General features: G+C 46.9%; 1 protein-coding gene across 1 annotated transcript in view; it reads left to right on the forward strand.

Moving 5' to 3' along the window:
- bach2b (BTB and CNC homology 1, basic leucine zipper transcription factor 2b) overlaps window positions 1-11,626 on the forward strand; it is a 70,997-nt gene that overhangs the window by 43,784 nt on the left and 15,587 nt on the right. The gene's annotated exons all lie outside the window — the stretch shown is intronic.

The raw sequence follows: 11,626 nt of genomic DNA on the forward strand, positions 1-11,626 counted from the left end.
GACAAAGAGATCGCCCTCCGCCTCCTCCTCCTCCTCCTCTTCCTCCAACAGACACAAGTCTAATGGAAAGGAGAAGCAGTTGCACGTTCCACTCTCATCCTCAGTCAAGTGAAGCATTATGTGCTTGTCTCACCACCGTGCTCATAAGCCCCCCCCCCCCCCCCACACACACACACCACCCTGGAGGACTGATCATGCCAACAAAAAACAAAGCAACAAAAAACAAAGGCGCTGTTCTCATTCCCTCGTCTCCCGGATGAATTATGCATGCATTCCTGTGCCTCTCAGGTGCGAGTGTGAACCCCGCGGAAAGGTGACGTCTCTCACTGAGAGAACCAGAGAGAGCCTCGAGAGCACACATCTGTGCGTCTGGAAGATGAGGGAGGAAGAACGTGTTACCCTGCTAACACATGCGGCGTCGACAACTCTCCTCTTCTCTCTCTTTCATAGAGGGGTTTTTAATGAGGGTTGTCACTCATTTAGCTTACAAGCAGGAACAGTGCGACGTGTGATGGCAACATTTGTGCGATTGCCATCCTGTCATTCTGTAATTTCAGTGTGTGATATCATGTGATGAGCACCACCCCCACCTCCCACACACTCACTGTGTCTTCTTCTTTTAAGGGAGATCAATGAGGTCATTGGGTTTTTGACATTGATGAAAACAGGAAGCTTTGAGTTTAGATTGGGGTCAAGATTGTTTCACGCACATGTGTTCTGTATTTGCACAACACACAGCAGGGCAAGGGGTTAGGCCCACTGCTTAGTCTCTCTGAGAGATGGAAATAGCTTCTCTTGGTTTTGCCCCTCTCTCTCATCATTTGCTCTCTGGCGCTTTTTGCCCTCTCGTATTCATCTACTGGTCTACACATATCACATAACACAGCTGCACTTCCTGTAGACAGTCATTCAATACTCTCTCACAGACCTATCATCTTTGACATATTTTTCCTCTCCCTCTTTCTCTTTCTCTCTCTGTCTCTCTTTTCCACCGTGTGGAGTGAATGCGAATGAGCAGAAGGGCATTCTGTTGGGGGCTAACACCAGGGCTGAGATAGCACAGCCTCAGCCTCAGCCTCAGCCTCATTATCAGTAGCATGTCTGGCTACGCTCCTAGCCTCTACCTGCCTCATTATCAGCAGCATGTCTGGCTACGCTCCTAGCCTCTACCTGCCTCCCTCTACTGCACACAACGCTGCCACCTATGTGCAACAAAGGACACCAGAGAGGGAGGGAGAGAGAGAGAGGGAGAGGGAGAGGTGTGTGTGTGCGTGTGTGTGTGTGTGGGGGGGGGGGGGGGGGGGGGGTCGGCAGAGCGATGGAAAGAGGGAAGAGGTAGGGGTTTGATCTGTGCTGGCAGTCGGGGGAAAAGCGCACTGCAGATGAAACGTGAAACAAAGAGCACCCCCCCAGCCCACCCCCTTCTCGCCCCTCTCCCACACCCCACTCCCCCTCCCAGATGACCTTGTTATTCTCAAGTCGCAGGGGCCGCAGTGGGTTAGTGACATCATCTATTTTACGCCGCGCTCGTCGCAACCAGCCTGGGCGCCGCTTAATCAGGCCTTTGTTCAGAATCAGATCATGAAATAGAACACAAAATGGCTTGTTTTCTCCGCCAACAAAGAGGCAGGAAACTGTGGATTGGCGTTTGTAAGTGGCGGTGGAGGAGAGGAGAGAAAGCTCTCTTTGCCTGAGCGCTGTCTTAGTCCTCCATCTCCTCTCTCTCTCTCTCTCTCTCTCTCTCTCTCTCTCTCTCTCTCTTTCTCCTCTTTCTCTTTTTGTTCCTGAGAAACACGCAGAAAGGGAGGATTTGCTGGGATCATTTTGCATATATTATCAGGGCAGTTGCCTTTTCTTTGAGATGTATGTAAACAAGAGGCACTTCAAAGGAACTCAGCGAGGCCACTGGTTGAAGGGGGGCGTTTGTGTGTGTGTGTGTGTGTGTTTGTGTGTGTGTGTGTGGGTGTGTGCGTGTGTGTGTGGGTGTGTTTGTGTGTGTGTGTGGGTGTGTTTGTGTGTGTGTGTGTGTGTGTGTGTGGGTGTGTGTGTGTGTGTGTGTGTGTGTGTGTGCGTGCGTGCTGGGGGAGGATGGAGGGTGGTTTTAGTCTGGTTCTGGTGAAATCTGCATGGATCAGATCATGGGCTCACACCCTTTTAATGCACATGATGAAATAGTGTGTAAGCGCTGTGTCTGCCCCCATGGCTGCCCTGAACGGTGCGGGCTAGTGGTGACCTACTTGGCACGTGGGTTGTTTTTCATTCTTCCTCCCCGTCAGATACGTATATGGCTGACATGATGGGGAGCAAACAATGTTATGCGTGACCAATATGTGCGAAGGTACACGCACCATTCTGTTTCTGGCTGCCTTCTGCCATTAGCTAAACTGAATGTGATGAAGGAGGGTTAGTGACATAACAGATTCATGCGTCTGTCTAGTTAGTCCCCCTGTCTTGCCTGGCACATGGTATTTACACCGTTATTATGACCTCATAGAGGGCCCTAATTTCATAGGCCAATGAGCTGTGAGCTACGGGTGTGATGTAATAATAGAGGCAAATGGTGCAACATCAATGGGAGGAGTCAGGCTGTGATGACAAGCCACCTATCATTTGTTTGATTCAAGTCCAGCAGACATCAGAGCATGTTATACAAATATTCAAATTGTCATTGTGAAATGATGGAATATGTCGTGTTGAATTGATTGAAGCCCAGCACAGTTAAAAGCGCCAATGTGTAATCATGGCCGTGGTCTTCACATTATTTAAGATATAGGCCTATGGGCCTAATAAACATGCACGAAAGCAAACTACATAAGATACCAGGGAAATGATTTATGTAGAATATAGTGGAAAGGTGAGTGAAGAAGTTAGTAGGGAAGGGTAGCCTTATTTATTTAGGGTCTAATGCGCTGGGAAACTAAAGAGAAAAGAAAGTGCTGTATATGCGCTTATCAATATTAAACCAAAAACATCAAGGTCATCTTTAAAGCATTTTCTCGCTAAATAATGAAATACAGTTTAATGGCAAAAGAGTTCCAACCACACTCCAACATAAGAGCGAGAGAAAGTATTGATCCCAAAAAAACAATGGCAATATGAATTTGCGGTAATCATTTTTAGGAAACAGCGATGGCGGCCATGAAACACATGTAATATTTCATATCCAGAGTGAAGTGAAGAATCCCAAATGGCGAAAAAAAATATTAGGAAACTTAGGAAACTATCAGATGGTATGATTTGGCGTCTACCTTGATTAAATCCCTTTATGTGCTCGCAACTTCAACACAAACCAGGTGAGCAGCAAGCAGGCCAGAGAGAGGAAATAAGATGTTTAGGAGACAATTTACAGGAAGTGAATACTGAGCATCTGACAAGGCTTCTTATTTACCTGGCCTCCTACATCGTACAGACATTAGATAATTACTACTGTAGGCCACTTATATGATAATGGTGATTCTCGCATGACACTATCACTATTACAACAACTCTTGGTGCCTCTACATCAAGCAACATTACTGAACTTGGACAGAAATGTCAACTTAAATTGAATTAAATTACTGTCAGTGTCAGTATCAGTGTTAGACATATTTAATGAAAAGTGAAAACAAAACAAATATTTTACGGAATTATCACATTTGTAGACAAAGTGCGCTTCTTCTCACTTTTGGCCTTCTTAACTGCCACTATACTGAGAGACGTTAAGACACATTAGAACGGTAAATGGGAGAACGGTGCTTTCATTAGTGGTCTAAACTGAGAGAGTCACTTTTTGGTGATGTTGAGCGTAGTTGCATAGCCTACGTAGCGTAGCCATTTGGTAGCATATTTTGTAGAGTTAATCGGTCATGATCAGTCAGTTTAGTAACTGAATGGTCAATATTATGCTGTTCACTGTGCAGAGATTAGATAAGATGCCCGTGTCAGACGTTGGAAACCAAGTTGCAGGTTACATTTCAAAAAGGAAAATTACAGAATGCCTTCCACAAAACAATTCCCATGCAGTGCCTATCTTTTGGATTAGACACGCCCAAACGAGGCGCCGGTCCTCCCTTGAAGACACTTAGCTCTGTGCGCATGTTATGAAATGACCAAATGAATGTGCCCTACTAATCAAAATAGCTTCACACAATGCCCTTCTCTGTTGCACATTAGAACCCACGGTGCGCATCTATCAAATTAGGGCCCTTAGTGTTTGTCAAAGTTTACTTCTTCTTCTTCTTCTTCTTCTTCTTCTTCTTCTTCTTTTTCTTCTTCTTCTTCTTCTTCTTCTTCTTCTTCTTTTTCTTTTTTTTTCTTCTTCTTCTTCTTCTTCTTCTTTTTCTTCTTCTTCTTCTGTTTTTTTCACTGATTTTTGGTCAACGATATCATATACCCAGACTTCACCAATCCACATGATCCTGTCTTGTTATAAATGTTAATACTTTTACGCCTATATGTGTCTATATTTAGTATTGTATTAAAACATACTCTTGCCTTCAACTAATGATCCTACATTTTATATATACGCACATACGCGCATATTTTTCAAAACTTTTCAAATTCAAAAAAGGTACAGTTACACACTGAAGCTCATAGTGTTGCTTGTGTATACTTGTAAATTCCACAACATGCTCAAATTTATCACAAGAATATATGTTTTAAAGTCACACCTATTATATATTCTGTAAACAGGTTTGAAAACCACAGAACGTATCTCACAGCCACTGCTTCACACCATCAGTGTACCGTCACCGGATCCACAAACTATAGCTCCTTACATTTTCACTCCGAAGAAGATACACAACAAACTATAGCTCCTTACATTTTTACTCCGAAGAAGATACACAACAAACTATAGCTCCTTACATTTTTACTCCGAAGAAGATACACAACAAACTATAGCTCCTTACATTTTCACTCCGAGGAAAGATACACAACAAACTATATAGTTTATTGTTGCCAGAAACGTAATCATTCAAGATAACATTCTTGCTGTTCCACATCATTCTTGCTCATTCTCTCACTTTCGTATTATGCACTGCTATGCAGTACGTTTAATGGCTCAAAATAATGTATGCAATAATGATCAGTCACTTATTGCATCATAACACTTAAAAGCTATCAGTTAAACACGTTCATTACTAGTTCATGTCTTCATACGATTGGGCTATAATGTTTGAGAGTATTCCTCTCTGTCAGTATTAATGCTCATCATCAAACACATAGCTCTATGTAACTGCTCACTGCATATTCCATCACTTTTCCCCTGACTCCCTCGGTGTGGTAGCTTCCATCTAGCAGGCCTGAGGTCAGTCTGCAGGGTGATTGATTCCTGCAGCAGCACTAATGCCATGGAGGAAGGGCTAAAGAATGAGGAGGTATTGCCCCAGTGGGCAGTGGCTACTCCCACCCTCTGCTTTCCTCAGTGAGAACATGCCAAGCCATTCATGTAGATCAGCTGTGGGGCTTCCCTGAGAACCACCTCCTGTTCCACTGTCAGCATCAGCCATGTCTCAACACCACTGCCCCGTGTCTCAATTCACTGTTGACGTTGGCCTTTTACAGACATGCCGAGTGTTGCTCAGGGAGAGAGGCAGGTAAGGGGGGGGGAGCAGTTGGGGCAAGAAAAACACAGAGAGAGAGAGAGAGAGAGAGCGAGAGAGAGAATGAGAGGGGAAGGGAAGGGAGAGGGAGGTGAAGTGTGTTAGGGGGCACTGTAGCTAAAAGGTGCCATCTCTCCACCTCTGCAGACTGTTGATTGGGTCGGGACCTGCTGAGGGCAGACTAATCCTGGGGATTGCAGCCGAGCGGAAACGGAGCGGCAGCAGGCTGACACAAACACCCAGCCGCAGCCGAGCGACCGACTCTCACACATTTACAGCTTATTAGACAGATGGCAGGAGCCTGTCCCTCCATCGCCCCCCTCCCCCCCCCCCCCGAGCTCACTGGAGGTGGGGGAGGGGTGGAGGAAGAGGAGGGTGGGGGTGGGAGGTTAGCCGTGTGTTGTCACAGTCCGCCTGCTGGTGCTTATGCTCACTTCTGGGCTCAGCATGGAAAGGGTCTCTCTCCTCAGTCAGCCGCTATTACCTGACACACACACACACACACACACACACACACACACACACACACACACACACACACACACACACACACACACTCATACTGCTATTACCTGACACACACACACACACACACACTCATACTGCTATTACCTGACACACACACACACTCATACTGCTGTTACCTGACACACACACACACACACACTCATACTGCTATTACCTGACACACACACACACTCATACTGCTGTTACCTGACACACACACACACTCATACTGCTGTTACCTGACACACACACACACTCATACTGCTGTTACCTGACACACACACACACTCATACTGCTGTTACCTGACACACACACACACTCATACTGCTATTACCTGACACACACACACACATACACACACACTCATACTGCTATTACCTGACACACACACACACTCATACTGCTATTACCTGACACACACACACACACTCATACTGCTATTACCTGACACACACACACACTCATACTGCTGTTACCTGACACACACACACACTCATACTGCTATTACCTTACACACACACACACACTCATACTGCTGTTACCTGACACAAACACACTCATACTGCTGTTACCTGACACACACACACACTCATACTGCTGTTACCTGACACACACACACACACACTCATACTGCTATTACCTGACACACACACACACACACACACACACTCATACTGCTATTACCTGACACACACACACACTCATACTGCTGTTACCTGACACACACACACACTCATACTGCTGTTACCTGACACACACACACACTCATACTGCTGTTACCTGACACACACACACACTCATACTGCTATTACCTGACACACACACACACTCATACTGCTGTTACCTGACACACACACACACACTCATACTGCTATTACCTGACACACACACACACTCATACTGCTGTTACCTGACACACACACACACTCATACTGCTATTACCTGACACACACACACACACTCATACTGCTATTACCTGACACACACACACACACTCATACTGCTATTACCTGACACACACACACACACTCATACTGCTATTACCTGACACACACACTCATGCTGCTCACATCTTGGCTTCTGGGTATTACTCCCCAGTGGAACTGTAATGGGTGATCCTCACTGTCATCCAGTTGGAGTTAATGCACTCACACACACACAAACACACACACACACACACACACACACACACACACACACACACACACACACACACACACACACACGGGCTGTGAACCTGCCTGTTAGTCTGGCGCCACTAGCAAACACCAGGCCACCTGCTCTCTGCGTTTCTTATCTGGATTCTAAAAGGCCTGTCAAACTCAGGAATGTCATTTTCCGTCTGATTGTTTCACCTGCGGCCACAGTGAGAGCTCCAGGGCCGTCAGCGTTTGGAGTCCTTAGCGTGACGACAGCAGGGTCGTGTCCTGCACTGTGTCTAGCCGCGGACAGTAAGCTCATTCGGAGCGGATTACACACTACAGTATCTCATGTAATCACTTACTACAGGCAGGTTTTACTCTCCTCATGGCCACGCAAAGTAGCACCACGTGTCACACACACACACACACACACACACACACACACACACACACACACACACACACACACACACACACACACACATTATTTCTAGCCTCAAATGTATGGTGCAACATGAAATTTAGACAAGTTGTTGTATATAAAAAAATCTTCCCCAGTTGCCGTTGTGTGTAAATCAAAATGGCAGAATTGCCTGCCACACCGCGGTGAGCATTGGCACCTCTTTATGAGCCTGTGAAAGGTGACGGTGATGCAGGGGGTTAGTCAGCAGATTTGGGATGGCGGGAGCGTCTGCAGGCCAGGCGGGGCGGTGTGTGTTTTCCTGTGCGCTGTAGGAGAGAGAGACCCATTGTCATGCCTTTCCCCCTCATTGAGATGCATGACATGCAGGAATTCACCCGAGTGCATTTGCATAAATTAGCCATCTCCTACTACGGCAGGAAGTGAAGGGGCTGATTTAGGGGGTGGAGGGGGTGGTATTTATAACCTGTTTATGGAGCGAGCGCTTTTTAGGGGGTCCATTTCCCAAATGTTTGAGTTGACAAGCTGTGTGGTGTGGGGATCATATCATTTCCTGTGCTGTAATAATGCGGAGCCTATGTAGATATGGAGCTCTGCCAGGCCAGGTCTAGGAACACGCATTAGCATAAACTGGCCCAGATCTGTCACTGTGATTAATTTGTCCCTTTGTCCTCACAGCTCACAATAAGCGCTGCTAACGGCTGGAACGCTTCATATGTCAAACGATATCCGCTAATGACTTGCTTTTCTGGCCTGTTTTTTTTTCTTCTTCTGTTTTCTTCACAATCTGATTTATCTTTTCTGAGATACGTTTTTGTTCTTACATTGTACCACTGTGTTTCACTGACCCATAGTTTTTACACTAGTCACTACTACACACTCACTCTCCCCCTGTCATTCTTATTTCTTTTTCCTATGATCTCACTCTTTCAGATTATATGCCTTCATACCCCCCCTTGCTATCTCTCTCTGTCTGTCTGTCTGTCTGTCTGTCTGTCTTTCTCTTCCTCCCTCTCTCATTTCTCTCCATTTCTGTCCGTCTCACACACACACACACTCAAACACACACCCTCAGTGATGTTCATTTGGCTGTGGTGCTGCTGGTAGAGACACTGGAGTAATCACATATGGTGCAGGGCACCCATAAAGATGCACTCCTGCGGGCAGCAGCTGCTGATGCAAGCTGAAAATAGATGCGGAGTGCGCTCAGCACTTTTGCTCCGGCAGCCAGCCTGTTTGTCAGCCCTGTCCCGTCCCTCTCCAGCCCCCACCCACACCCACACCCACCCACCCACACTGCTCCCTCTCTAAGCCTGTGACCTCCACAGACGCTGTCTGCCTGGATCTGGCCGTCGCGTGTTGGAGATCATACAAACACAGGCCCCCAGGATGACCCAGGAAGTTTGTCAGCTGGCCTCAGATCAGTCCTTCCCATCTTTCTTTCCTCCTTCCCCTCCCTGTCTCTGTTTCAATCTCTCTCTCTCTCTCTCTCTCTCTCTCTCTCTCTCTCTGTCTCTCTGTCTCTCTCTCTCTCTCTCTCTCTCTCTCTCTCTGTGTCTCTCTGTCTCTCTCTGTTTCAATCTCTCTCTCTCTCTCTCTCTCTCTCTCTGTCTCTCTCTGTCTGTCTCTTTCTCTCTCTCTCTCTCTCTGTCTCTCTTTCTCTCTCTCTCTCTCTTTCTCTCTCTTTCACTCTCTCTCTGTCTCTCTCTCTCTCTCTGTCTCTCTGTCTCTCTTTCTCTCTCTCTCTCTCTGTCTCTCTCTCTGTCTCTTTCTGTCTCTCTCTCTCTCTCTCTCTCTGTCTCTCTGTCTCTCTCTCTCTCTCTTTGTCTCTATCTCTCTCTCTCTCTCTTTCTCTCTCTCTCTCTCCTCTGTGGTAGCTTGAGAAGCGGCTCGTATGCAGCAGCTAAACAGAGCACAGCCAGCCAGTCAATGCCTCTCCCCCTCCCCCTATACATTCAAACACACACACACACACACACACCACACACACACACACACACAAACGCCCGCTCACACTCTCCATCCCCCCACAGAGATTACGAGTCAGCAGCTTCCTCTCAGCAGTGACTGATTGGTCCTGTTGTGCTGCAGGCGGGCTGTGGAGCACAGTAGAGAGCTTTTCCAAGATGCCAGTACTGGAGAGTACACCCAGAGCAGACACACACACACACACACACACACACACACACACACACACACACACACAGAGACACACACACACACACACACACACATACACACACACAGAGACACACACACACACACACACACAAACACACACACAAACACACACACACACACACACACACACACACACACACACCCAGGCCACCCAGACTCTCAGGCCATTAGGGTCAGAGTCAGACCGCAGCAGTCTTTGTCTGAGTGAAGCAGACAAAACCAGTCAAATGCATTCTGATGTGAGAACACATGTTCTTTCCCATCTCTTGTCATGCTTGTACATTTTAATAACCATTATTGTCAAACACGTCATACAGAAAAAAATCAAGGCGTTCCTTCAATCATTTATTTATTATTATTAACTTCATCATTCTAGAGATTACAAATGACTCGTGTGACTGAAGGTTGGTTGTCGGGTTGCGGAACCCCTGGATGACAAACTAGCTCCCATCTCTTCTCCTAGTGAAGCACTATGAATGTGCACTTGTAGAATGACTCAAGGGGCCACAGGCTTGCTTTTCCCTCTCTGTTTGTGTTGTGCTGTGTGCATGGACCGCTTGTTTTTCCAAATGGAAAAATCCACAATCCTCTCTGTGTGTTTTTTTTATGCCCGATTTTGAGGGGGAAATCCTGTCGCACTAGCAGGGTGCCTGGCACAGTCTCAGTCTCAGTGAGACTCTCAGTCTCAGTCTCAGTCTCAGTCTCAGTCTCAGTCTCAGTGAGAGTCTCAGTCTCAGTCTCAGTGAGAGTCTCAGTCTCAGTCTCAGTCTCAGTCTCAGTGAGAGTCTCAGTCTCAGTCTCAGTGAGAGTCTCAGTCTCAGTGAGAGTCTCAGTGAGAGTCTCAGTCTCAGTCTCAGTCTCAGTGAGAGTCTCAGTCTCAGTCTCAGTTTCAGTCTCAGTCTCAGTGAGAGTTTCAGTCTCAGTCTCCTCTCAGTCTCAGTGAGAGTCTCAGTCTCAGTCTCAGTCTCAGTGAGAGTCTCAGTCTCAGTCTCAGTGAGAGTCTCAGTGAGAGTCTCAGTGAGAGTCTCAGTCTCAGTGAGAGTCTCAGTCTCAGTCTCAGTGAGAGTCTCAGTCTCAGTCTCAGTCTCAGTGAGAGTCTCAGTCTCAGTCTCAGTTTCAGTCTCAGTCTCAGTGAGAGTTTCAGTCTCAGTCTCAGTCTCCTCTCAGTCTCAGTGAGAGTCTCAGTCTCAGTCTCAGTGAGAGTCTCAGTCTCAGTGAGAGTCTCAGTCTCAGTCTCAGTCTCAGTTTCAGTCTCAGTCTCAGTCTCAGTCTCAGTTTCAGTCTCAGTCTCAGTGAGTTTCAGTCTCAGTCTCAGTCTCAGTCTCAGTTTCAGTCTCAGTCTCAGTCTCAGTCTCAGTGAGAGTTTCAGTCTCAGTCTCAGTCTCAGTCTCAGTCTCAGTCTCAGTTTCAGTCTCAGTCTCAGTGAGAGTCTCAGTTTCAGTCTCAGTCTCAGTGAGAGTCTCAGTCTCAGTGAGAGTCTGCAGCTCCTGCCGCCGCCGCTGCTTCTGTGTGGCTCAGAGAGAGAGAATATCATCACACCCAAGGAAATTCATCTTGTGCTGTTCGCCCTCCAACAAAAGACGTAAACAAACTGTAAACGGGGGCCGTTTCCCTGCTCATTAAAATCACATTGTTCCCCTCGCTCCCTACATTTGCGAGCACCAGTTAAGTCGCACTGGGAAGACCTTACATCATTCCGTCTCTGAGTGGGGGCTTTGTCAAGCGAACAATACCGGCCCAGATCAGAGATGTTTTCTGAGAGTACCTAGCACACTGTGATGAGAGCATGTTG

The sequence above is a fragment of the Clupea harengus genome, chromosome 15 (assembly GCF_900700415.2).
Source record: "Clupea harengus chromosome 15, Ch_v2.0.2, whole genome shotgun sequence".
NCBI lineage: Eukaryota > Metazoa > Chordata > Actinopteri > Clupeiformes > Clupeidae > Clupea > Clupea harengus.